At 46.2% G+C, this 22,605-nt stretch overlaps 9 non-coding genes and 1 pseudogene across 9 annotated transcripts; all 10 read right to left on the bottom strand.

The window, feature by feature from the left end:
- Positions 1-1,638: 1,638 nt before the first annotated feature.
- On the bottom strand, positions 1,639-1,829 carry LOC130305346 (U2 spliceosomal RNA). Its single transcript, XR_008854946.1, has one exon. It is a non-coding gene; the product is annotated as a U2 spliceosomal RNA (small nuclear RNA).
- Positions 1,830-3,909: 2,080 nt separating this feature from the next.
- On the bottom strand, positions 3,910-4,100 carry LOC130305283 (U2 spliceosomal RNA). Its single transcript, XR_008854881.1, has one exon. It is a non-coding gene; the product is annotated as a U2 spliceosomal RNA (small nuclear RNA).
- Positions 4,101-6,190: 2,090 nt separating this feature from the next.
- LOC130305364 (U2 spliceosomal RNA) lies at positions 6,191-6,378 on the bottom strand. Its single transcript, XR_008854959.1, has one exon. It is a non-coding gene; the product is annotated as a U2 spliceosomal RNA (small nuclear RNA).
- A 693-nt stretch (positions 6,379-7,071) lies between these two features.
- Positions 7,072-7,231, bottom strand: LOC130305379 (U2 spliceosomal RNA; annotated as a pseudogene).
- A 2,075-nt stretch (positions 7,232-9,306) lies between these two features.
- On the bottom strand, positions 9,307-9,497 carry LOC130305284 (U2 spliceosomal RNA). Its single transcript, XR_008854882.1, has one exon. It is a non-coding gene; the product is annotated as a U2 spliceosomal RNA (small nuclear RNA).
- Positions 9,498-11,598: 2,101 nt separating this feature from the next.
- On the bottom strand, positions 11,599-11,789 carry LOC130305286 (U2 spliceosomal RNA). The gene has a single exon (XR_008854883.1). It is a non-coding gene; the product is annotated as a U2 spliceosomal RNA (small nuclear RNA).
- A 2,088-nt stretch (positions 11,790-13,877) lies between these two features.
- On the bottom strand, positions 13,878-14,068 carry LOC130305287 (U2 spliceosomal RNA). The gene has a single exon (XR_008854884.1). It is a non-coding gene; the product is annotated as a U2 spliceosomal RNA (small nuclear RNA).
- Positions 14,069-16,164: 2,096 nt separating this feature from the next.
- Positions 16,165-16,355, bottom strand: LOC130305288 (U2 spliceosomal RNA). Its single transcript, XR_008854885.1, has one exon. It is a non-coding gene; the product is annotated as a U2 spliceosomal RNA (small nuclear RNA).
- A 2,097-nt stretch (positions 16,356-18,452) lies between these two features.
- On the bottom strand, positions 18,453-18,643 carry LOC130305290 (U2 spliceosomal RNA). The gene has a single exon (XR_008854888.1). It is a non-coding gene; the product is annotated as a U2 spliceosomal RNA (small nuclear RNA).
- Positions 18,644-20,737: 2,094 nt separating this feature from the next.
- On the bottom strand, positions 20,738-20,928 carry LOC130305291 (U2 spliceosomal RNA). Its single transcript, XR_008854889.1, has one exon. It is a non-coding gene; the product is annotated as a U2 spliceosomal RNA (small nuclear RNA).
- Between the last annotated feature and the right edge of the window lie 1,677 nt (positions 20,929-22,605).

Here is a 22,605-nt window from a genome sequence, read left to right on the forward strand (position 1 = left end):
ATGGCGGTGATGGTTCTGCTCAGGCAGAGCAGTGCTGATGCTCCTCATAAAGCTGTCGCTGCTGTGAAGGTTCTAGGTGACATCACAAATCCCTATGGTTACATACACAACAAAGCTGGGTTGTTGTTGTTTACACTCTGCAAGGCCTGTGGAAGTGAGTGACATCATAGCACTGTAGTTCTGAGGGTTCAAGATGGATGCAACAATCTCCTGTTGCTTCTATGAAGGCCGTAATAGACGACATCACCAAACAGCTCCATAGTCACATACACAGCAAAGGAGAGATGTTGTTTACACCTAGTGATGTCAGTGGTATTGAGTGACATCACAGCACAGTGCTAAGGCTCCTGGGCCTGGACACAGCAGCGGCTGCAATATCTCAACGGAGAATACGTTTATATCTATGTGTGTGTGTGCGCATATATATATATATATATATATATATATATATATATATATATATATATATATTCTCCGCCGAAATCACTTTTAAACCCATTTCCACCTTTTTTTCCCTTCTCTTCCTCTTACTTTTTTTTCACGTTTTTTTACGTTTTTCTCCTTTTCGCCTCTTTTCTGGGCGTATTATTCTTCTTTTTCTTCTTTTTTTTCGTCTAATGCATACCCCATCAGTGCAGCAATGCTTATTCAATACCGCCAGCAGATGGAGACACTGGGGGATCATTTTCTAAGGATTTATACTGATTTTTCCTGTCTGAATTTGTCGCACAGAAAGTTGCAGGCCAAATATGTGTGACATTTCTGCGACTTTAGCTTCTAGAGCATTTTTACAACATTATACATAGGTGCTGAATACATAAAAAGCGACTGTTCAGCGACAGACAAGTCGCATCGGCTGAAAGTAGGCCAGAATGTCAGTCCATGTTGGAGCAGGTTTAGATACAGTCTAAAGCATAGATCTCAAAGTCTGTGCACAGAATTTAGCAAGGGCCTCGCACCTTCTGATGCATCAGGTAGGTGCACAATAGCATAGCCTAACCCTCTGTACTTTGGTCTATATTGATGCGGGACATAGACAGCCAGCTGATGACCAATCCATTAGTGCAATGGATGGCTGGAAGCATTTGTCTTTGCCTTTGCAATACCACAGAAGCAATGCATGGTCAATGTACAGCAATGACACACCTGTGTGAACAGCCAGGAGACCCCCCCCCATGTTATGTTACATAGTTACATAGTTAGTACGGTCGAAAAAAGACATATGTCCATCAAGTTCAACCAGGGAATTAAGGGGTAGGGGTGTGGCGCGATATTGGGGAAGGGATGAGATTTTATATTTCTTCATAAGCATTAATCTTATTTTGTCAATTAGGAACATTCAGCACCCACCCGCTATCAAGGCAGCTGCCTATCATGTCATGCCCTACCTGCACAGGTGTGCTGGCTACTCAAATGATCCAATTAAGGAGGCCATTTAGTCAGCAGCAGCAGAAGTCCTGTGCCTGGACGCTCCAACAGGGGCCAGACACAAGCAGAAGCAGAAGCAGCAGAAGCAGCAGCAGCACCACCTTTTGTTTTTTGGCTGCAGCAGCAGCAAGGCCCACAGGGCTGGCTAGCTGGCTAGCCAGCAAGCAGGTAGCAATGAAAGTAGGAATCTTTCTTTTTAACCCTGTAAGGGGGTGGTGCACTGTACCCGAAGATACTGCCATATCGGGTCAATGCATAGGGCGACGGAAGCAAGCTTCGAAATCGGCCCCCGTTCTCAAAAATCCATTTAATATATGGTCCCCAGATAGGGGACGTATTAGATATTAAACTGATAAGAACAGATACTACACTTGATCTTAGCCAAAAGGCCGAGAAGCGATAACCGTGAAAGGGGCGGGCCCAACAAGGTCCCCTTCATGGGCACTATCACTGCTTGCTGTCAGGGAGGCTGCCAGACAATTTTCCATGCACACTCTGGGCTGGGGGGCAGTCAACCACCAGTACACACAGCAGAACCTAAACCCATACCATTATTGCTAAGCAGCAAGACAGGGGCCCATTGCACTCCCACGGGGCCTTTTTAAATGCAATCCATAACCCGGATTTGCCAGGAACCCTTCTTACTCCTCCTACTTGCATGTGACACTGGGCTTAGGATCTGCATAGGAAACACACACACAAGCACACACCTACCTTTGTTGCCTGCAGATGCCTCCTTGGCTGTCCCCAAACGGTATCAAACCAACACCCACGGGAAGCTGTAAGCATAGAGGACATGCCTGCACCCCATTGGACTTACCTGTGTGGGTTAAATCCGGGTTATTTGACAACCTATGGCGGTGATGGTTCTGCTCAGGCAGAGCAGTGCTGATGCTCCTCATAAAGCTGTCGCTGCTGTGAAGGTTCTAGGTGACATCACAAATCCCTATGGTTACATACACAACAAAGCTGGGTTGTTGTTGTTTACACTCTGCAAGGCCTGTGGAAGTGAGTGACATCATAGCACTGTAGTTCTGAGGGTTCAAGATGGATGCAACAATCTCCTGTTGCTTCTATGAAGGCCGTAATAGACGACATCACCAAACAGCTCCATAGTCACATACACAGCAAAGGAGAGATGTTGTTTACACCTAGTGATGTCAGTGGTATTGAGTGACATCACAGCACAGTGCTAAGGCTCCTGGGCCTGGACACAGCAGCGGCTGCAATATCTCAACGGAGAATACGTTTATATCTATGTGTGTGTGTGCGCATATATATATATATATATATATATATATATATATATATATTTCTCCGCCGAAATCACTTTTAAACCCATTTCCACCTTTTTTTCCCTTCTCTTCCTCTTACTTTTTTTTCACGTTTTTTTACGTTTTTCTCCTTTTCGCCTCTTTTCTGGGCGTATTATTCTTCTTTTTCTTCTTTTTTTTCGTCTAATGCATACCCCATCAGTGCAGCAATGCTTATTCAATACCGCCAGCAGATGGAGACACTGGGGGATCATTTTCTAAGGATTTATACTGATTTTTCCTGTCTGAATTTGTCGCACAGAAAGTTGCAGGCCAAATATGTGTGACATTTCTGCGACTTTAGCTTCTAGAGCATTTTTACAACATTATACATAGGTGCTGAATACATAAAAAGCGACTGTTCAGCGACAGACAAGTCGCATCGGCTGAAAGTAGGCCAGAATGTCAGTCCATGTTGGAGCAGGTTTAGATACAGTCTAAAGCATAGATCTCAAAGTCTGTGCACAGAATTTAGCAAGGGCCTCGCACCTTCTGATGCATCAGGTAGGTGCACAATAGCATAGCCTAACCCTCTGTACTTTGGTCTATATTGATGCGGGACATAGACAGCCAGCTGATGACCAATCCATTAGTGCAATGGATGGCTGGAAGCATTTGTCTTTGCCTTTGCAATACCACAGAAGCAATGCATGGTCAATGTACAGCAATGACACACCTGTGTGAACAGCCAGGAGACCCCCCCCCATGTTATGTTACATAGTTACATAGTTAGTACGGTCGAAAAAAGACATATGTCCATCAAGTTCAACCAGGGAATTAAGGGGTAGGGGTGTGGCGCGATATTGGGGAAGGGATGAGATTTTATATTTCTTCATAAGCATTAATCTTATTTTGTCAATTAGGAACATTCAGCACCCACCCGCTATCAAGGCAGCTGCCTATCATGTCATGCCCTACCTGCACAGGTGTGCTGGCTACTCAAATGATCCAATTAAGGAGGCCATTTAGTCAGCAGCAGCAGAAGTCCTGTGCCTGGACGCTCCAACAGGGGCCAGACACAAGCAGAAGCAGAAGCAGCAGAAGCAGCAGCAGCACCACCTTTTGTTTTTTGGCTGCAGCAGCAGCAAGGCCCACAGGGCTGGCTAGCTGGCTAGCCAGCAAGCAGGTAGCAATGAAAGTAGGAATCTTTCTTTTTAACCCTGTAAGGGGGTGGTGCACTGTACCCGAAGATACTGCCATATCGGGTCAATGCATAGGGCGACGGAAGCAAGCTTCGAAATCGGCCCCCGTTCTCAAAAATCCATTTAATATATGGTCCCCAGATAGGGGACGTATCAGATATTAAACTGATAAGAACAGATACTACACTTGATCTTAGCCAAAAGGCCGAGAAGCGATAACCGTGAAAGGGGCGGGCCCAACAAGGTCCCCTTCATGGGCACTATCACTGCTTGCTGTCAGGGAGGCTGCCAGACAATTTTCCATGCACACTCTGGGCTGGGGGGCAGTCAACCACCAGTACACACAGCAGAACCTAAACCCATACCATTATTGCTAAGCAGCAAGACAGGGGCCCATTGCACTCCCACGGGGCCTTTTTAAATGCAATCCATAACCCGGATTTGCCAGGAACCCTTCTTACTCCTCCTACTTGCATGTGACACTGGGCTTAGGATCTGCATAGGAAACACACACACAAGCACACACCTACCTTTGTTGCCTGCAGATGCCTCCTTGGCTGTCCCCAAACGGTATCAAACCAACACCCACGGGAAGCTGTAAGCATAGAGGACATGCCTGCACCCCATTGGACTTACCTGTGTGGGTTAAATCCGGGTTATTTGACAACCTATGGCGGTGATGGTTCTGCTCAGGCAGAGCAGTGCTGATGCTCCTCATAAAGCTGTCGCTGCTGTGAAGGTTCTAGGTGACATCACAAATCCCTATGGTTACATACACAACAAAGCTGGGTTGTTGTTGTTTACACTCTGCAAGGCCTGTGGAAGTGAGTGACATCATAGCACTGTAGTTCTGAGGGTTCAAGATGGATGCAACAATCTCCTGTTGCTTCTATGAAGGCCGTAATAGACGACATCACCAAACAGCTCCATAGTCACATACACAGCAAAGGAGAGATGTTGTTTACACCTAGTGATGTCAGTGGTATTGAGTGACATCACAGCACAGTGCTAAGGCTCCTGGGCCTGGACACAGCAGCGGCTGCAATATCTCAACGGAGAATACGTTTATATCTATGTGTGTGTGTGCGCATATATATATATATATATATATATATATATATATATATATTTCTCCGCCGAAATCACTTTTAAACCCATTTCCACCTTTTTTTCCCTTCTCTTCCTCTTACTTTTTTTTCACGTTTTTTTACGTTTTTCTCCTTTTCGCCTCTTTTCTGGGCGTATTATTCTTCTTTTTCTTCTTTTTTTTCGTCTAATGCATACCCCATCAGTGCAGCAATGCTTATTCAATACCGCCAGCAGATGGAGACACTGGGGGATCATTTTCTAAGGATTTATACTGATTTTTCCTGTCTGAATTTGTCGCACAGAAAGTTGCAGGCCAAATATGTGTGACATTTCTGCGACTTTAGCTTCTAGAGCATTTTTACAACATTATACATAGGTGCTGAATACATAAAAAGCGACTGTTCAGCGACAGACAAGTCGCATCGGCTGAAAGTAGGCCAGAATGTCAGTCCATGTTGGAGCAGGTTTAGATACAGTCTAAAGCATAGATCTCAAAGTCTGTGCACAGAATTTAGCAAGGGCCTCGCACCTTCTGATGCATCAGGTAGGTGCACAATAGCATAGCCTAACCCTCTGTACTTTGGTCTATATTGATGCGGGACATAGACAGCCAGCTGATGACCAATCCATTAGTGCAATGGATGGCTGGAAGCATTTGTCTTTGCCTTTGCAATACCACAGAAGCAATGCATGGTCAATGTACAGCAATGACACACCTGTGTGAACAGCCAGGAGACCCCCCCCCCCCCCCCCCCATGTTATGTTACATAGTTACATAGTTAGTACGGTCGAAAAAAGACATATGTCCATCAAGTTCAACCAGGGAATTAAGGGGTAGGGGTGTGGCGCGATATTGGGGAAGGGATGAGATTTTATATTTCTTCATAAGCATTAATCTTATTTTGTCAATTAGGAACATTCAGCACCCACCCGCTATCAAGGCAGCTGCCTATCATGTCATGCCCTACCTGCACAGGTGTGCTGGCTACTCAAATGATCCAATTAAGGAGGCCATTTAGTCAGCAGCAGCAGAAGTCCTGTGCCTGGACGCTCCAACAGGGGCCAGACACAAGCAGAAGCAGAAGCAGCAGAAGCAGCAGCAGCACCACCTTTTGTTTTTTGGCTGCAGCAGCAGCAAGGCCCACAGGGCTGGCTAGCTGGCTAGCCAGCAAGCAGGTAGCAATGAAAGTAGGAATCTTTCTTTTTAACCCTGTAAGGGGGTGGTGCACTGTACCCGAAGATACTGCCATATCGGGTCAATGCATAGGGCGACGGAAGCAAGCTTCGAAATCGGCCCCCGTTCTCAAAAATCCATTTAATATATGGTCCCCAGATAGGGGACGTATCAGATATTAAACTGATAAGAACAGATTTTTTTTTTTTTTTTTTTTTTATCTAAAGCCGAGGAACGTGCTTTCGATTCACCCAAAGTGCAAGAAAAAGTGCAAACGTGTTACACTAAAAAAACGTGCACAAAGGATGCGGTCTATCGCAAGCCCTTCTCCGATAGGAGAGAGGCCCCCCAACAAACCTTACCCTTCGCCTCCGGACCAAAAGGTACCTGCGAGGTTCCAGGTTCGATGTCCCTTTTCGCCGAAGCTACTAGGGGACCACAAATGCTCCCGGCATCCCCCTTGGCGTTAGCCAAGGTATCTGCCCGCAGAGCCGATTACGGTAGGTACCCTGCCAAAGCAGGAGTACCCGGGGTGTTTGCAGGGAGGTGCGGAACCTAATGGCCACACACACCTCCCCTAGACCGCCAGGAGGGACACCCAGAAGGGCTACCGCATCCTGACAAATCCTGTGAACACACAACACACAAAAAGTGACACAGTGAGACAAAAAATAAATAAATAAGTGAATGTGTGCAGATATACTGCCCGGACATCCGGCCGGATCTATAAAAATTTCTCTGATCCTAGCCAGAAGGCCGGGAATCAAGAGGTGAGTGCCACAAGGTGAAGAGATTATGGTGCCCGTGCTTCAACTCAGTGAGTCTATTCTCCCAGTGAGTTCCGGCACCTCGGGGTCACCACTCCCCGAGGCACAAAAGTACCTCGGCTCTAGACCCTCTCAGCCTCATGGCGAGACCCGGAGGGAACAGGTCACATCGGGGCAGCCGTCGAGCTGATTCCTCAGAACCAGCCCCGGAAAGCCCTGGTACACCTGCATCCTCCATGCAGCACCCATCCCCACCAGCATGAAAACTGATAAGAACAGATACTACACTTGATCTTAGCCAAAAGGCCGAGAAGCGATAACCGTGAAAGGGGCGGGCCCAACAAGGTCCCCTTCATGGGCACTATCACTGCTTGCTGTCAGGGAGGCTGCCAGACAATTTTCCATGCACACTCTGGGCTGGGGGGCAGTCAACCACCAGTACACACAGCAGAACCTAAACCCATACCATTATTGCTAAGCAGCAAGACAGGGGCCCATTGCACTCCCACGGGGCCTTTTTAAATGCAATCCATAACCCGGATTTGCCAGGAACCCTTCTTACTCCTCCTACTTGCATGTGACACTGGGCTTAGGATCTGCATAGGAAACACACACACAAGCACACACCTACCTTTGTTGCCTGCAGATGCCTCCTTGGCTGTCCCCAAACGGTATCAAACCAACACCCACGGGAAGCTGTAAGCATAGAGGACATGCCTGCACCCCATTGGACTTACCTGTGTGGGTTAAATCCGGGTTATTTGACAACCTATGGCGGTGATGGTTCTGCTCAGGCAGAGCAGTGCTGATGCTCCTCATAAAGCTGTCGCTGCTGTGAAGGTTCTAGGTGACATCACAAATCCCTATGGTTACATACACAACAAAGCTGGGTTGTTGTTGTTTACACTCTGCAAGGCCTGTGGAAGTGAGTGACATCATAGCACTGTAGTTCTGAGGGTTCAAGATGGATGCAACAATCTCCTGTTGCTTCTATGAAGGCCGTAATAGACGACATCACCAAACAGCTCCATAGTCACATACACAGCAAAGGAGAGATGTTGTTTACACCTAGTGATGTCAGTGGTATTGAGTGACATCACAGCACAGTGCTAAGGCTCCTGGGCCTGGACACAGCAGCGGCTGCAATATCTCAACAGAGAATACGTTTATATCTATGTGTGTGTGTGCGCATATATATATATATATATATATATATATATATATATATTTCTCCGCCGAAATCACTTTTAAACCCATTTCCACCTTTTTTTCCCTTCTCTTCCTCTTACTTTTTTTTCACTTTTTACGTTTTTCTCCTTTTCGCCTCTTTTCTGGGCGTATTATTCTTCTTTTTCTTCTTTTTTTTCGTCTAATGCATACCCCATCAGTGCAGCAATGCTTATTCAATACCGCCAGCAGATGGAGACACTGGGGGATCATTTTCTAAGGATTTATACTGATTTTTCCTGTCTGAATTTGTCGCACAGAAAGTTGCAGGCCAAATATGTGTGACATTTCTGCGACTTTAGCTTCTAGAGCATTTTTACAACATTATACATAGGTGCTGAATACATAAAAAGCGACTGTTCAGCGACAGACAAGTCGCATCGGCTGAAAGTAGGCCAGAATGTCAGTCCATGTTGGAGCAGGTTTAGATACAGTCTAAAGCATAGATCTCAAAGTCTGTGCACAGAATTTAGCAAGGGCCTCGCACCTTCTGATGCATCAGGTAGGTGCACAATAGCATAGCCTAACCCTCTGTACTTTGGTCTATATTGATGCGGGACATAGACAGCCAGCTGATGACCAATCCATTAGTGCAATGGATGGCTGGAAGCATTTGTCTTTGCCTTTGCAATACCACAGAAGCAATGCATGGTCAATGTACAGCAATGACACACCTGTGTGAACAGCCAGGAGACCCCCCCCCATGTTATGTTACATAGTTACATAGTTAGTACGGTCGAAAAAAGACATATGTCCATCAAGTTCAACCAGGGAATTAAGGGGTAGGGGTGTGGCGCGATATTGGGGAAGGGATGAGATTTTATATTTCTTCATAAGCATTAATCTTATTTTGTCAATTAGGAACATTCAGCACCCACCCGCTATCAAGGCAGCTGCCTATCATGTCATGCCCTACCTGCACAGGTGTGCTGGCTACTCAAATGATCCAATTAAGGAGGCCATTTAGTCAGCAGCAGCAGAAGTCCTGTGCCTGGACGCTCCAACAGGGGCCAGACACAAGCAGAAGCAGAAGCAGCAGAAGCAGCAGCAGCACCACCTTTTGTTTTTTGGCTGCAGCAGCAGCAAGGCCCACAGGGCTGGCTAGCTGGCTAGCCAGCAAGCAGGTAGCAATGAAAGTAGGAATCTTTCTTTTTAACCCTGTAAGGGGGTGGTGCACTGTACCCGAAGATACTGCCATATCGGGTCAATGCATAGGGCGACGGAAGCAAGCTTCGAAATCGGCCCCCGTTCTCAAAAATCCATTTAATATATGGTCCCCAGATAGGGGACGTATCAGATATTAAACTGATAAGAACAGATACTACACTTGATCTTAGCCAAAAGGCCGAGAAGCGATAACCGTGAAAGGGGCGGGCCCAACAAGGTCCCCTTCATGGGCACTATCACTGCTTGCTGTCAGGGAGGCTGCCAGACAATTTTCCATGCACACTCTGGGCTGGGGGGCAGTCAACCACCAGTACACACAGCAGAACCTAAACCCATACCATTATTGCTAAGCAGCAAGACAGGGGCCCATTGCACTCCCACGGGGCCTTTTTAAATGCAATCCATAACCCGGATTTGCCAGGAACCCTTCTTACTCCTCCTACTTGCATGTGACACTGGGCTTAGGATCTGCATAGGAAACACACACACAAGCACACACCTACCTTTGTTGCCTGCAGATGCCTCCTTGGCTGTCCCCAAACGGTATCAAACCAACACCCACGGGAAGCTGTAAGCATAGAGGACATGCCTGCACCCCATTGGACTTACCTGTGTGGGTTAAATCCGGGTTATTTGACAACCTATGGCGGTGATGGTTCTGCTCAGGCAGAGCAGTGCTGATGCTCCTCATAAAGCTGTCGCTGCTGTGAAGGTTCTAGGTGACATCACAAATCCCTATGGTTACATACACAACAAAGCTGGGTTGTTGTTGTTTACACTCTGCAAGGCCTGTGGAAGTGAGTGACATCATAGCACTGTAGTTCTGAGGGTTCAAGATGGATGCAACAATCTCCTGTTGCTTCTATGAAGGCCGTAATAGACGACATCACCAAACAGCTCCATAGTCACATACACAGCAAAGGAGAGATGTTGTTTACACCTAGTGATGTCAGTGGTATTGAGTGACATCACAGCACAGTGCTAAGGCTCCTGGGCCTGGACACAGCAGCGGCTGCAATATCTCAACGGAGAATACGTTTATATATATGTGTGTGTGTGCGCGTATATATATATATATATATATATATATATATATATATATATATATTTCTCCGCCGAAATCACTTTTAAACCCATTTCCACCTTTTTTTCCCTTCTCTTCCTCTTACTTTTTTTTCACGTTTTTTTACGTTTTTCTCCTTTTCGCCTCTTTTCTGGGCGTATTATTCTTCTTTTTCTTCTTTTTTTTCGTCTAATGCATACCCCATCAGTGCAGCAATGCTTATTCAATACCGCCAGCAGATGGAGACACTGGGGGATCATTTTCTAAGGATTTATACTGATTTTTCCTGTCTGAATTTGTCGCACAGAAAGTTGCAGGCCAAATATGTGTGACATTTCTGCGACTTTAGCTTCTAGAGCATTTTTACAACATTATACATAGGTGCTGAATACATAAAAAGCGACTGTTCAGCGACAGACAAGTCGCATCGGCTGAAAGTAGGCCAGAATGTCAGTCCATGTTGGAGCAGGTTTAGATACAGTCTAAAGCATAGATCTCAAAGTCTGTGCACAGAATTTAGCAAGGGCCTCGCACCTTCTGATGCATCAGGTAGGTGCACAATAGCATAGCCTAACCCTCTGTACTTTGGTCTATATTGATGCGGGACATAGACAGCCAGCTGATGACCAATCCATTAGTGCAATGGATGGCTGGAAGCATTTGTCTTTGCCTTTGCAATACCACAGAAGCAATGCATGGTCAATGTACAGCAATGACACACCTGTGTGAACAGCCAGGAGACCCCCCCCCCCCCCCCCCCCCCCCATGTTATGTTACATAGTTACATAGTTAGTACGGTCGAAAAAAGACATATGTCCATCAAGTTCAACCAGGGAATTAAGGGGTAGGGGTGTGGCGCGATATTGGGGAAGGGATGAGATTTTATATTTCTTCATAAGCATTAATCTTATTTTGTCAATTAGGAACATTCAGCACCCACCCGCTATCAAGGCAGCTGCCTATCATGTCATGCCCTACCTGCACAGGTGTGCTGGCTTCTCAAATGATCCAATTAAGGAGGCCATTTAGTCAGCAGCAGCAGAAGTCCTGTGCCTGGACGCTCCAACAGGGGCCAGACACAAGCAGAAGCAGAAGCAGCAGAAGCAGCAGCAGCACCACCTTTTGTTTTTTGGCTGCAGCAGCAGCAAGGCCCACAGGGCTGGCTAGCTGGCTAGCCAGCAAGCAGGTAGCAATGAAAGTAGGAATCTTTCTTTTTAACCCTGTAAGGGGGTGGTGCACTGTACCCGAAGATACTGCCATATCGGGTCAATGCATAGGGCGACGGAAGCAAGCTTCGAAATCGGCCCCCGTTCTCAAAAATCCATTTAATATATGGTCCCCAGATAGGGGACGTATCAGATATTAAACTGATAAGAACAGATACTACACTTGATCTTAGCCAAAAGGCCGAGAAGCGATAACCGTGAAAGGGGCGGGCCCAACAAGGTCCCCTTCATGGGCACTATCACTGCTTGCTGTCAGGGAGGCTGCCAGACAATTTTCCATGCACACTCTGGGCTGGGGGGCAGTCAACCACCAGTACACACAGCAGAACCTAAACCCATACCATTATTGCTAAGCAGCAATACAGGGGCCCATTGCACTCCCACGGGGCCTTTTTAAATGCAATCCATAACCCGGATTTGCCAGGAACCCTTCTTACTCCTCCTACTTGCATGTGACACTGGGCTTAGGATCTGCATAGGAAACACACACACAAGCACACACCTACCTTTGTTGCCTGCAGATGCCTCCTTGGCTGTCCCCAAACGGTATCAAACCAACACCCACGGGAAGCTGTAAGCATAGAGGACATGCCTGCACCCCATTGGACTTACCTGTGTGGGTTAAATCCGGGTTATTTGACAACCTATGGCGGTGATGGTTCTGCTCAGGCAGAGCAGTGCTGATGCTCCTCATAAAGCTGTCGCTGCTGTGAAGGTTCTAGGTGACATCACAAATCCCTATGGTTACATACACAACAAAGCTGGGTTGTTGTTGTTTACACTCTGCAAGGCCTGTGGAAGTGAGTGACATCATAGCACTGTAGTTCTGAGGGTTCAAGATGGATGCAACAATCTCCTGTTGCTTCTATGAAGGCCGTAATAGACGACATCACCAAACAGCTCCATAGTCACATACACAGCAAAGGAGAGATGTTGTTTACACCTAGTGATGTCAGTGGTATTGAGTGACATCACAGCACAGTGCTAAGGCTCCTGGGCCTGGACACAGCAGCGGCTGCAATATCTCAACGGAGAATACGTTTATATCTATGTGTGTGTGTGCGCATATATATATATATATATATATATATATATATATATATATATATATTTCTCCGCCGAAATCACTTTTAAACCCATTTCCACCTTTTTTTCCCTTCTCTTCCTCTTACTTTTTTTTCACGTTTTTTTACGTTTTTCTCCTTTTCGCCTCTTTTCTGGGCGTATTATTCTTCTTTTTCTTCTTTTTTTTCGTCTAATGCATACCCCATCAGTGCAGCAATGCTTATTCAATACCGCCAGCAGATGGAGACACTGGGGGATCATTTTCTAAGGATTTATACTGATTTTTCCTGTCTGAATTTGTCGCACAGAAAGTTGCAGGCCAAATATGTGTGACATTTCTGCGACTTTAGCTTCTAGAGCATTTTTACAACATTATACATAGGTGCTGAATACATAAAAAGCGACTGTTCAGCGACAGACAAGTCGCATCGGCTGAAAGTAGGCCAGAATGTCAGTCCATGTTGGAGCAGGTTTAGATACAGTCTAAAGCATAGATCTCAAAGTCTGTGCACAGAATTTAGCAAGGGCCTCGCACCTTCTGATGCATCAGGTAGGTGCACAATAGCATAGCCTAACCCTCTGTACTTTGGTCTATATTGATGCGGGACATAGACAGCCAGCTGATGACCAATCCATTAGTGCAATGGATGGCTGGAAGCATTTGTCTTTGCCTTTGCAATACCACAGAAGCAATGCATGGTCAATGTACAGCAATGACACACCTGTGTGAACAGCCAGGAGACCCCCCCCCCCATGTTATGTTACATAGTTACATAGTTAGTACGGTCGAAAAAAGACATATGTCCATCAAGTTCAACCAGGGAATTAAGGGGTAGGGGTGTGGCGCGATATTGGGGAAGGGATGAGATTTTATATTTCTTCATAAGCATTAATCTTATTTTGTCAATTAGGAACATTCAGCACCCACCCGCTATCAAGGCAGCTGCCTATCATGTCATGCCCTACCTGCACAGGTGTGCTGGCTACTCAAATGATCCAATTAAGGAGGCCATTTAGTCAGCAGCAGCAGAAGTCCTGTGCCTGGACGCTCCAACAGGGGCCAGACACAAGCAGAAGCAGAAGCAGCAGAAGCAGCAGCAGCACCACCTTTTGTTTTTTGGCTGCAGCAGCAGCAAGGCCCACAGGGCTGGCTAGCTGGCTAGCCAGCAAGCAGGTAGCAATGAAAGTAGGAATCTTTCTTTTTAACCCTGTAAGGGGGTGGTGCACTGTACCCGAAGATACTGCCATATCGGGTCAATGCATAGGGCGACGGAAGCAAGCTTCGAAATCGGCCCCCGTTCTCAAAAATCCATTTAATATATGGTCCCCAGATAGGGGACGTATCAGATATTAAACTGATAAGAACAGATACTACACTTGATCTTAGCCAAAAGGCCGAGAAGCGATAACCGTGAAAGGGGCGGGCCCAACAAGGTCCCCTTCATGGGCACTATCACTGCTTGCTGTCAGGGAGGCTGCCAGACAATTTTCCATGCACACTCTGGGCTGGGGGGCAGTCAACCACCAGTACACACAGCAGAACCTAAACCCATACCATTATTGCTAAGCAGCAAGACAGGGGCCCATTGCACTCCCACGGGGCCTTTTTAAATGCAATCCATAACCCGGATTTGCCAGGAACCCTTCTTACTCCTCCTACTTGCATGTGACACTGGGCTTAGGATCTGCATAGGAAACACACACACAAGCACACACCTACCTTTGTTGCCTGCAGATGCCTCCTTGGCTGTCCCCAAACGGTATCAAACCAACACCCACGGGAAGCTGTAAGCATAGAGGACATGCCTGCACCCCATTGGACTTACCTGTGTGGGTTAAATCCGGGTTATTTGACAACCTATGGCGGTGATGGTTCTGCTCAGGCAGAGCAGTGCTGATGCTCCTCATAAAGCTGTCGCTGCTGTGAAGGTTCTAGGTGACATCACAAATCCCTATGGTTACATACACAACAAAGCTGGGTTGTTGTTGTTTACACTCTGCAAGGCCTGTGGAAGTGAGTGACATCATAGCACTGTAGTTCTGAGGGTTCAAGATGGATGCAACAATCTCCTGTTGCTTCTATGAAGGCCGTAATAGACGACATCACCAAACAGCTCCATAGTCACATACACAGCAAAGGAGAGATGTTGTTTACACCTAGTGATGTCAGTGGTATTGAGTGACATCACAGCACAGTGCTAAGGCTCCTGGGCCTGGACACAGCAGCGGCTGCAATATCTCAACGGAGAATACGTTTATATCTATGTGTGTGTGTGCGCATATATATATATATATATATATATATATATATATATATATATATATTTCTCCGCCGAAATCACTTTTAAACCCATTTCCACCTTTTTTTCCCTTCTCTTCCTCTTACTTTTTTTTAACGTTTTTTTACGTTTTTCTCCTTTTCGCCTCTTTTCTGGGCGTATTATTCTTCTTTTTCTTCTTTTTTTTCGTCTAATGCATACCCCATCAGTGCAGCAATGCTTATTCAATACCGCCAGCAGATGGAGACACTGGGGGATCATTTTCTAAGGATTTATACTGATTTTTCCTGTCTGAATTTGTCGCACAGAAAGTTGCAGGCCAAATATGTGTGACATTTCTGCGACTTTAGCTTCTAGAGCATTTTTACAACATTATACATAGGTGCTGAATACATAAAAAGCGACTGTTCAGCGACAGACAAGTCGCATCGGCTGAAAGTAGGCCAGAATGTCAGTCCATGTTGGAGCAGGTTTAGATACAGTCTAAAGCATAGATCTCAAAGTCTGTGCACAGAATTTAGCAAGGGCCTCGCACCTTCTGATGCATCAGGTAGGTGCACAATAGCATAGCCTAACCCTCTGTACTTTGGTCTATATTGATGCGGGACATAGACAGCCAGCTGATGACCAATCCATTAGTGCAATGGATGGCTGGAAGCATTTGTCTTTGCCTTTGCAATACCACAGAAGCAATGCATGGTCAATGTACAGCAATGACACACCTGTGTGAACAGCCAGGAGACCCCCCCCCCCCCCCCCCCATGTTATGTTACATAGTTACATAGTTAGTACGGTCGAAAAAAGACATATGTCCATCAAGTTCAACCAGGGAATTAAGGGGTAGGGGTGTGGCGCGATATTGGGGAAGGGATGAGATTTTATATTTCTTCATAAGCATTAATCTTATTTTGTCAATTAGGAACATTCAGCACCCACCCGCTATCAAGGCAGCTGCCTATCATGTCATGCCCTACCTGCACAGGTGTGCTGGCTACTCAAATGATCCAATTAAGGAGGCCATTTAGTCAGCAGCAGCAGAAGTCCTGTGCCTGGACGCTCCAACAGGGGCCAGACACAAGCAGAAGCAGAAGCAGCAGAAGCAGCAGCAGCACCACCTTTTGTTTTTTGGCTGCAGCAGCAGCAAGGCCCACAGGGCTGGCTAGCTGGCTAGCCAGCAAGCAGGTAGCAATGAAAGTAGGAATCTTTCTTTTTAACCCTGTAAGGGGGTGGTGCACTGTACCCGAAGATACTGCCATATCGGGTCAATGCATAGGGCGACGGAAGCAAGCTTCGAAATCGGCCCCCGTTCTCAAAAATCCATTTAATATATGGTCCCCAGATAGGGGACGTATCAGATATTAAACTGATAAGAACAGATACTACACTTGATCTTAGCCAAAAGGCCGAGAAGCGATAACCGTGAAAGGGGCGGGCCCAACAAGGTCCCCTTCATGGGCACTATCACTGCTTGCTGTCAGGGAGGCTGCCAGACAATTTTCCATGCACACTCTGGGCTGGGGGGCAGTCAACCACCAGTACACACAGCAGAACCTAAACCCATACCATTATTGCTAAGCAGCAAGACAGGGGCCCATTGCACTCCCACGGGGCCTTTTTAAATGCAATCCATAACCCGGATTTGCCAGGAACCCTTCTTACTCCTCCTACTTGCATGTGACACTGGGCTTAGGATCTGCATAGGAAACACACACACAAGCACACACCTACCTTTGTTGCCTGCAGATGCCTCCTTGGCTGTCCCCAAACGGTATCAAACCAACACCCACGGGAAGCTGTAAGCATAGAGGACATGCCTGCACCCCATTGGACTTACCTGTGTGGGTTAAATCCGGGTTATTTGACAACCTATGGCGGTGATGGTTCTGCTCAGGCAGAGCAGTGCTGATGCTCCTCATAAAGCTGTCGCTGCTGTGAAGGTTCTAGGTGACATCACAAATCCCTATGGTTACATACACAACAAAGCTGGGTTGTTGTTGTTTACACTCTGCAAGGCCTGTGGAAGTGAGTGACATCATAGCACTGTAGTTCTGAGGGTTCAAGATGGATGCAACAATCTCCTGTTGCTTCTATGAAGGCCGTAATAGACGACATCACCAAACAGCTCCATAGTCACATACACAGCAAAGGAGAGATGTTGTTTACACCTAGTGATGTCAGTGGTATTGAGTGACATCACAGCACAGTGCTAAGGCTCCTGGGCCTGGACACAGCAGCGGCTGCAATATCTCAACGGAGAATACGTTTATATCTATGTGTGTGTGTGCGCATATATATATATATATATATATATATATATATATATATATATATATTTCTCCGCCGAAATCACTTTTAAACCCATTTCCACCTTTTTTTCCCTTCTCTTCCTCTTACTTTTTTTTCACGTTTTTTTACGTTTTTCTCCTTTTCGCCTCTTTTCTGGGCGTATTATTCTTCTTTTTCTTCTTTTTTTTCGTCTAATGCATACCCCATCAGTGCAGCAATGCTTATTCAATACCGCCAGCAGATGGAGACACTGGGGGATCATTTTCTAAGGATTTATACTGATTTTTCCTGTCTGAATTTGTCGCACAGAAAGTTGCAGGCCAAATATGTGTGACATTTCTGCGACTTTAGCTTCTAGAGCATTTTTACAACATTATACATAGGTGCTGAATACATAAAAAGCGACTGTTCAGCGACAGACAAGTCGCATCGGCTGAAAGTAGGCCAGAATGTCAGTCCATGTTGGAGCAGGTTTAGATACAGTCTAAAGCATAGATCTCAAAGTCTGTGCACAGAATTTAGCAAGGGCCTCGCACCTTCTGATGCATCAGGTAGGTGCACAATAGCATAGCCTAACCCTCTGTACTTTGGTCTATATTGATGCGGGACATAGACAGCCAGCTGATGACCAATCCATTAGTGCAATGGATGGCTGGAAGCATTTGTCTTTGCCTTTGCAATACCACAGAAGCAATGCATGGTCAATGTACAGCAATGACACACCTGTGTGAACAGCCAGGAGACCCCCCCCCCCCCCCCCCCCATGTTATGTTACATAGTTACATAGTTAGTACGGTCGAAAAAAGACATATGTCCATCAAGTTCAACCAGGGAATTAAGGGGTAGGGGTGTGGCGCGATATTGGGGAAGGGATGAGATTTTATATTTCTTCATAAGCATTAATCTTATTTTGTCAATTAGGAACATTCAGCACCCACCCGCTATCAAGGCAGCTGCCTATCATGTCATGCCCTACCTGCACAGGTGTGCTGGCTACTCAAATGATCCAATTAAGGAGGCCATTTAGTCAGCAGCAGCAGAAGTCCTGTGCCTGGACGCTCCAACAGGGGCCAGACACAAGCAGAAGCAGAAGCAGCAGTAGCAGCAGCAGCACCACCTTTTGTTTTTTGGCTGCAGCAGCAGCAAGGCCCACAGGGCTGGCTAGCTGGCTAGCCAGCAAGCAGGTAGCAATGAAAGTAGGAATCTTTCTTTTTAACCCTGTAAGGGGGTGGTGCACTGTACCCGAAGATACTGCCATATCGGGTCAATGCATAGGGCGACGGAAGCAAGCTTCGAAATCGGCCCCCGTTCTCAAAAATCCATTTAATATATGGTCCCCAGATAGGGGACGTATCAGATATTAAACTGATAAGAACAGATACTACACTTGATCTTAGCCAAAAGGCCGAGAAGCGATAACCGTGAAAGGGGCGGGCCCAACAAGGTCCCCTTCATGGGCACTATCACTGCTTGCTGTCAGGGAGGCTGCCAGACAATTTTCCATGCACACTCTGGGCTGGGGGGCAGTCAACCACCAGTACACACAGCAGAACCTAAACCCATACCATTATTGCTAAGCAGCAAGACAGGGGCCCATTGCACTCCCACGGGGCCTTTTTAAATGCAATCCATAACCCGGATTTGCCAGGAACCCTTCTTACTCCTCCTACTTGCATGTGACACTGGGCTTAGGATCTGCATAGGAAACACACACACAAGCACACACCTACCTTTGTTGCCTGCAGATGCCTCCTTGGCTGTCCCCAAACGGTATCAAACCAACACCCACGGGAAGCTGTAAGCATAGAGGACATGCCTGCACCCCATTGGACTTACCTGTGTGGGTTAAATCCGGGTTATTTGACAACCTATGGCGGTGATGGTTCTGCTCAGGCAGAGCAGTGCTGATGCTCCTCATAAAGCTGTCGCTGCTGTGAAGGTTCTAGGTGACATCACAAATCCCTATGGTTACATACACAACAAAGCTGGGTTGTTGTTGTTTACACTCTGCAAGGCCTGTGGAAGTGAGTGACATCATAGCACTGTAGTTCTGAGGGTTCAAGATGGATGCAACAATCTCCTGTTGCTTCTATGAAGGCCGTAATAGACGACATCACCAAACAGCTCCATAGTCACATACACAGCAAAGGAGAGATGTTGTTTACACCTAGTGATGTCAGTGGTATTGAGTGACATCACAGCACAGTGCTAAGGCTCCTGGGCCTGGACACAGCAGCGGCTGCAATATCTCAACGGAGAATACGTTTATATCTATGTGTGTGTGTGCGCATATATATATATATATATATATATATATATATATATATATATATATTTCTCCGCCGAAATCACTTTTAAACCCATTTCCACCTTTTTTTCCCTTCTCTTCCTCTTACTTTTTTTTCACGTTTTTTTACGTTTTTCTCCTTTTCGCCTCTTTTCTGGGCGTATTATTCTTCTTTTTCTTCTTTTTTTTCGTCTAATGCATACCCCATCAGTGCAGCAATGCTTATTCAATACCGCCAGCAGATGGAGACACTGGGGGATCATTTTCTAAGGATTTATACTGATTTTTCCTGTCTGAATTTGTCGCACAGAAAGTTGCAGGCCAAATATGTGTGACATTTCTGCGACTTTAGCTTCTAGAGCATTTTTACAACATTATACATAGGTGCTGAATACATAAAAAGCGACTGTTCAGCGACAGACAAGTCGCATCGGCTGAAAGTAGGCCAGAATGTCAGTCCATGTTGGAGCAGGTTTAGATACAGTCTAAAGCATAGATCTCAAAGTCTGTGCACAGAATTTAGCAAGGGCCTCGCACCTTCTGATGCATCAGGTAGGTGCACAATAGCATAGCCTAACCCTCTGTACTTTGGTCTATATTGATGCGGGACATAGACAGCCAGCTGATGACCAATCCATTAGTGCAATGGATGGCTGGAAGCATTTGTCTTTGCCTTTGCAATACCACAGAAGCAATGCATGGTCAATGTACAGCAATGACACACCTGTGTGAACAGCCAGGAGACCCCCCCCCCCCCCCCCATGTTATGTTACATAGTTACATAGTTAGTACGGTCGAAAAAAGACATATGTCCATCAAGTTCAACCAGGGAATTAAGGGGTAGGGGTGTGGCGCGATATTGGGGAAGGGATGAGATTTTATATTTCTTCATAAGCATTAATCTTATTTTGTCAATTAGGAACATTCAGCACCCACCCGCTATCAAGGCAGCTGCCTATCATGTCATGCCCTACCTGCACAGGTGTGCTGGCTACTCAAATGATCCAATTAAGGAGGCCATTTAGTCAGCAGCAGCAGAAGTCCTGTGCCTGGACGCTCCAACAGGGGCCAGACACAAGCAGAAGCAGAAGCAGCAGTAGCAGCAGCAGCACCACCTTTTGTTTTTTGGCTGCAGCAGCAGCAAGGCCCACAGGGCTGGCTAGCTGGCTAGCCAGCAAGCAGGTAGCAATGAAAGTAGGAATCTTTCTTTTTAACCCTGTAAGGGGGTGGTGCACTGTACCCGAAGATACTGCCATATCGGGTCAATGCATAGGGCGACGGAAGCAAGCTTCGAAATCGGCCCCCGTTCTCAAAAATCCATTTAATATATGGTCCCCAGATAGGGGACGTATCAGATATTAAACTGATAAGAACAGATACTACACTTGATCTTAGCCAAAAGGCCGAGAAGCGATAACCGTGAAAGGGGCGGGCCCAACAAGGTCCCCTTCATGGGCACTATCACTGCTTGCAGGCTGCCAGACAATTTTCCATGCACACTCTGGGCTGGGGGGCAGTCAACCACCAGTACACACAGCAGAACCTAAACCCATACCATTATTGCTAAGCAGCAAGACAGGGGCCCATTGCACTCCCACGGGGCCTTTTTAAATGCAATCCATAACCCGGATTTGCCAGGAACCCTTCTTACTCCTCCTACTTGCATGTGACACTGGGCTTAGGATCTGCATAGGAAACACACACACAAGCACACACCTACCTTTGTTGCCTGCAGATGCCTCCTTGGCTGTCCCCAAACGGTATCAAACCAACACCCACGGGAAGCTGTAAGCATAGAGGACATGCCTGCACCCCATTGGACTTACCTGTGTGGGTTAAATCCGGGTTATTTGACAACCTATGGCGGTGATGGTTCTGCTCAGGCAGAGCAGTGCTGATGCTCCTCATAAAGCTGTCGCTGCTGTGAAGGTTCTAGGTGACATCACAAATCCCTATGGTTACATACACAACAAAGCTGGGTTGTTGTTGTTTACACTCTGCAAGGCCTGTGGAAGTGAGTGACATCATAGCACTGTAGTTCTGAGGGTTCAAGATGGATGCAACAATCTCCTGTTGCTTCTATGAAGGCCGTAATAGACGACATCACCAAACAGCTCCATAGTCACATACACAGCAAAGGAGAGATGTTGTTTACACCTAGTGATGTCAGTGGTATTGAGTGACATCACAGCACAGTGCTAAGGCTCCTGGGCCTGGACACAGCAGCGGCTGCAATATCTCAACGGAGAATACGTTTATATCTATGTGTGTGTGTGCGCATATATATATATATATATATATATATATATATATATATATATTTCTCCGCCGAAATCACTTTTAAACCCATTTCCACCTTTTTTTCCCTTCTCTTCCTCTTACTTTTTTTTCACGTTTTTTTACGTTTTTCTCCTTTTCGCCTCTTTTCTGGGCGTATTATTCTTCTTTTTCTTCTTTTTTTTCGTCTAATGCATACCCCATCAGTGCAGCAATGCTTATTCAATACCGCCAGCAGATGGAGACACTGGGGGATAATTTTCTAAGGATTTATACTGATTTTTCCTGTCTGAATTTGTCGCACAGAAAGTTGCAGGCCAAATATGTGTGACATTTCTGCGAATTTAGCTTCTAGAGCATTTTTACAACATTATACATAGGTGCTGAATACATAAAAAGCGACTGTTCAGCGACAGACAAGTCGCATCGGCTGAAAGTAGGCCAGAATGTCAGTCCATGTTGGAGCAGGTTTAGATACAGTCTAAAGCATAGATCTCAAAGTCTGTGCACAGAATTTAGCAAGGGCCTCGCACCTTCTGATGCATCAGGTAGGTGCACAATAGCATAGCCTAACCCTCTGTACTTTGGTCTATATTGATGCGGGACATAGACAGCCAGCTGATGACCAATCCATTAGTGCAATGGATGGCTGGAAGCATTTGTCTTTGCCTTTGCAATACCACAGAAGCAATGCATGGTCAATGTACAGCAATGACACACCTGTGTGAACAGCCAGGAGACCCCCCCCCCCCCCCCCCATGTTATGTTACATAGTTACATAGTTAGTACGGTCGAAAAAAGACATATGTCCATCA

The sequence above is a fragment of the Hyla sarda genome, unplaced genomic scaffold (assembly GCF_029499605.1).
Source record: "Hyla sarda isolate aHylSar1 unplaced genomic scaffold, aHylSar1.hap1 scaffold_131, whole genome shotgun sequence".
Classification (NCBI taxonomy): Eukaryota; Metazoa; Chordata; class Amphibia; order Anura; family Hylidae; genus Hyla; species Hyla sarda.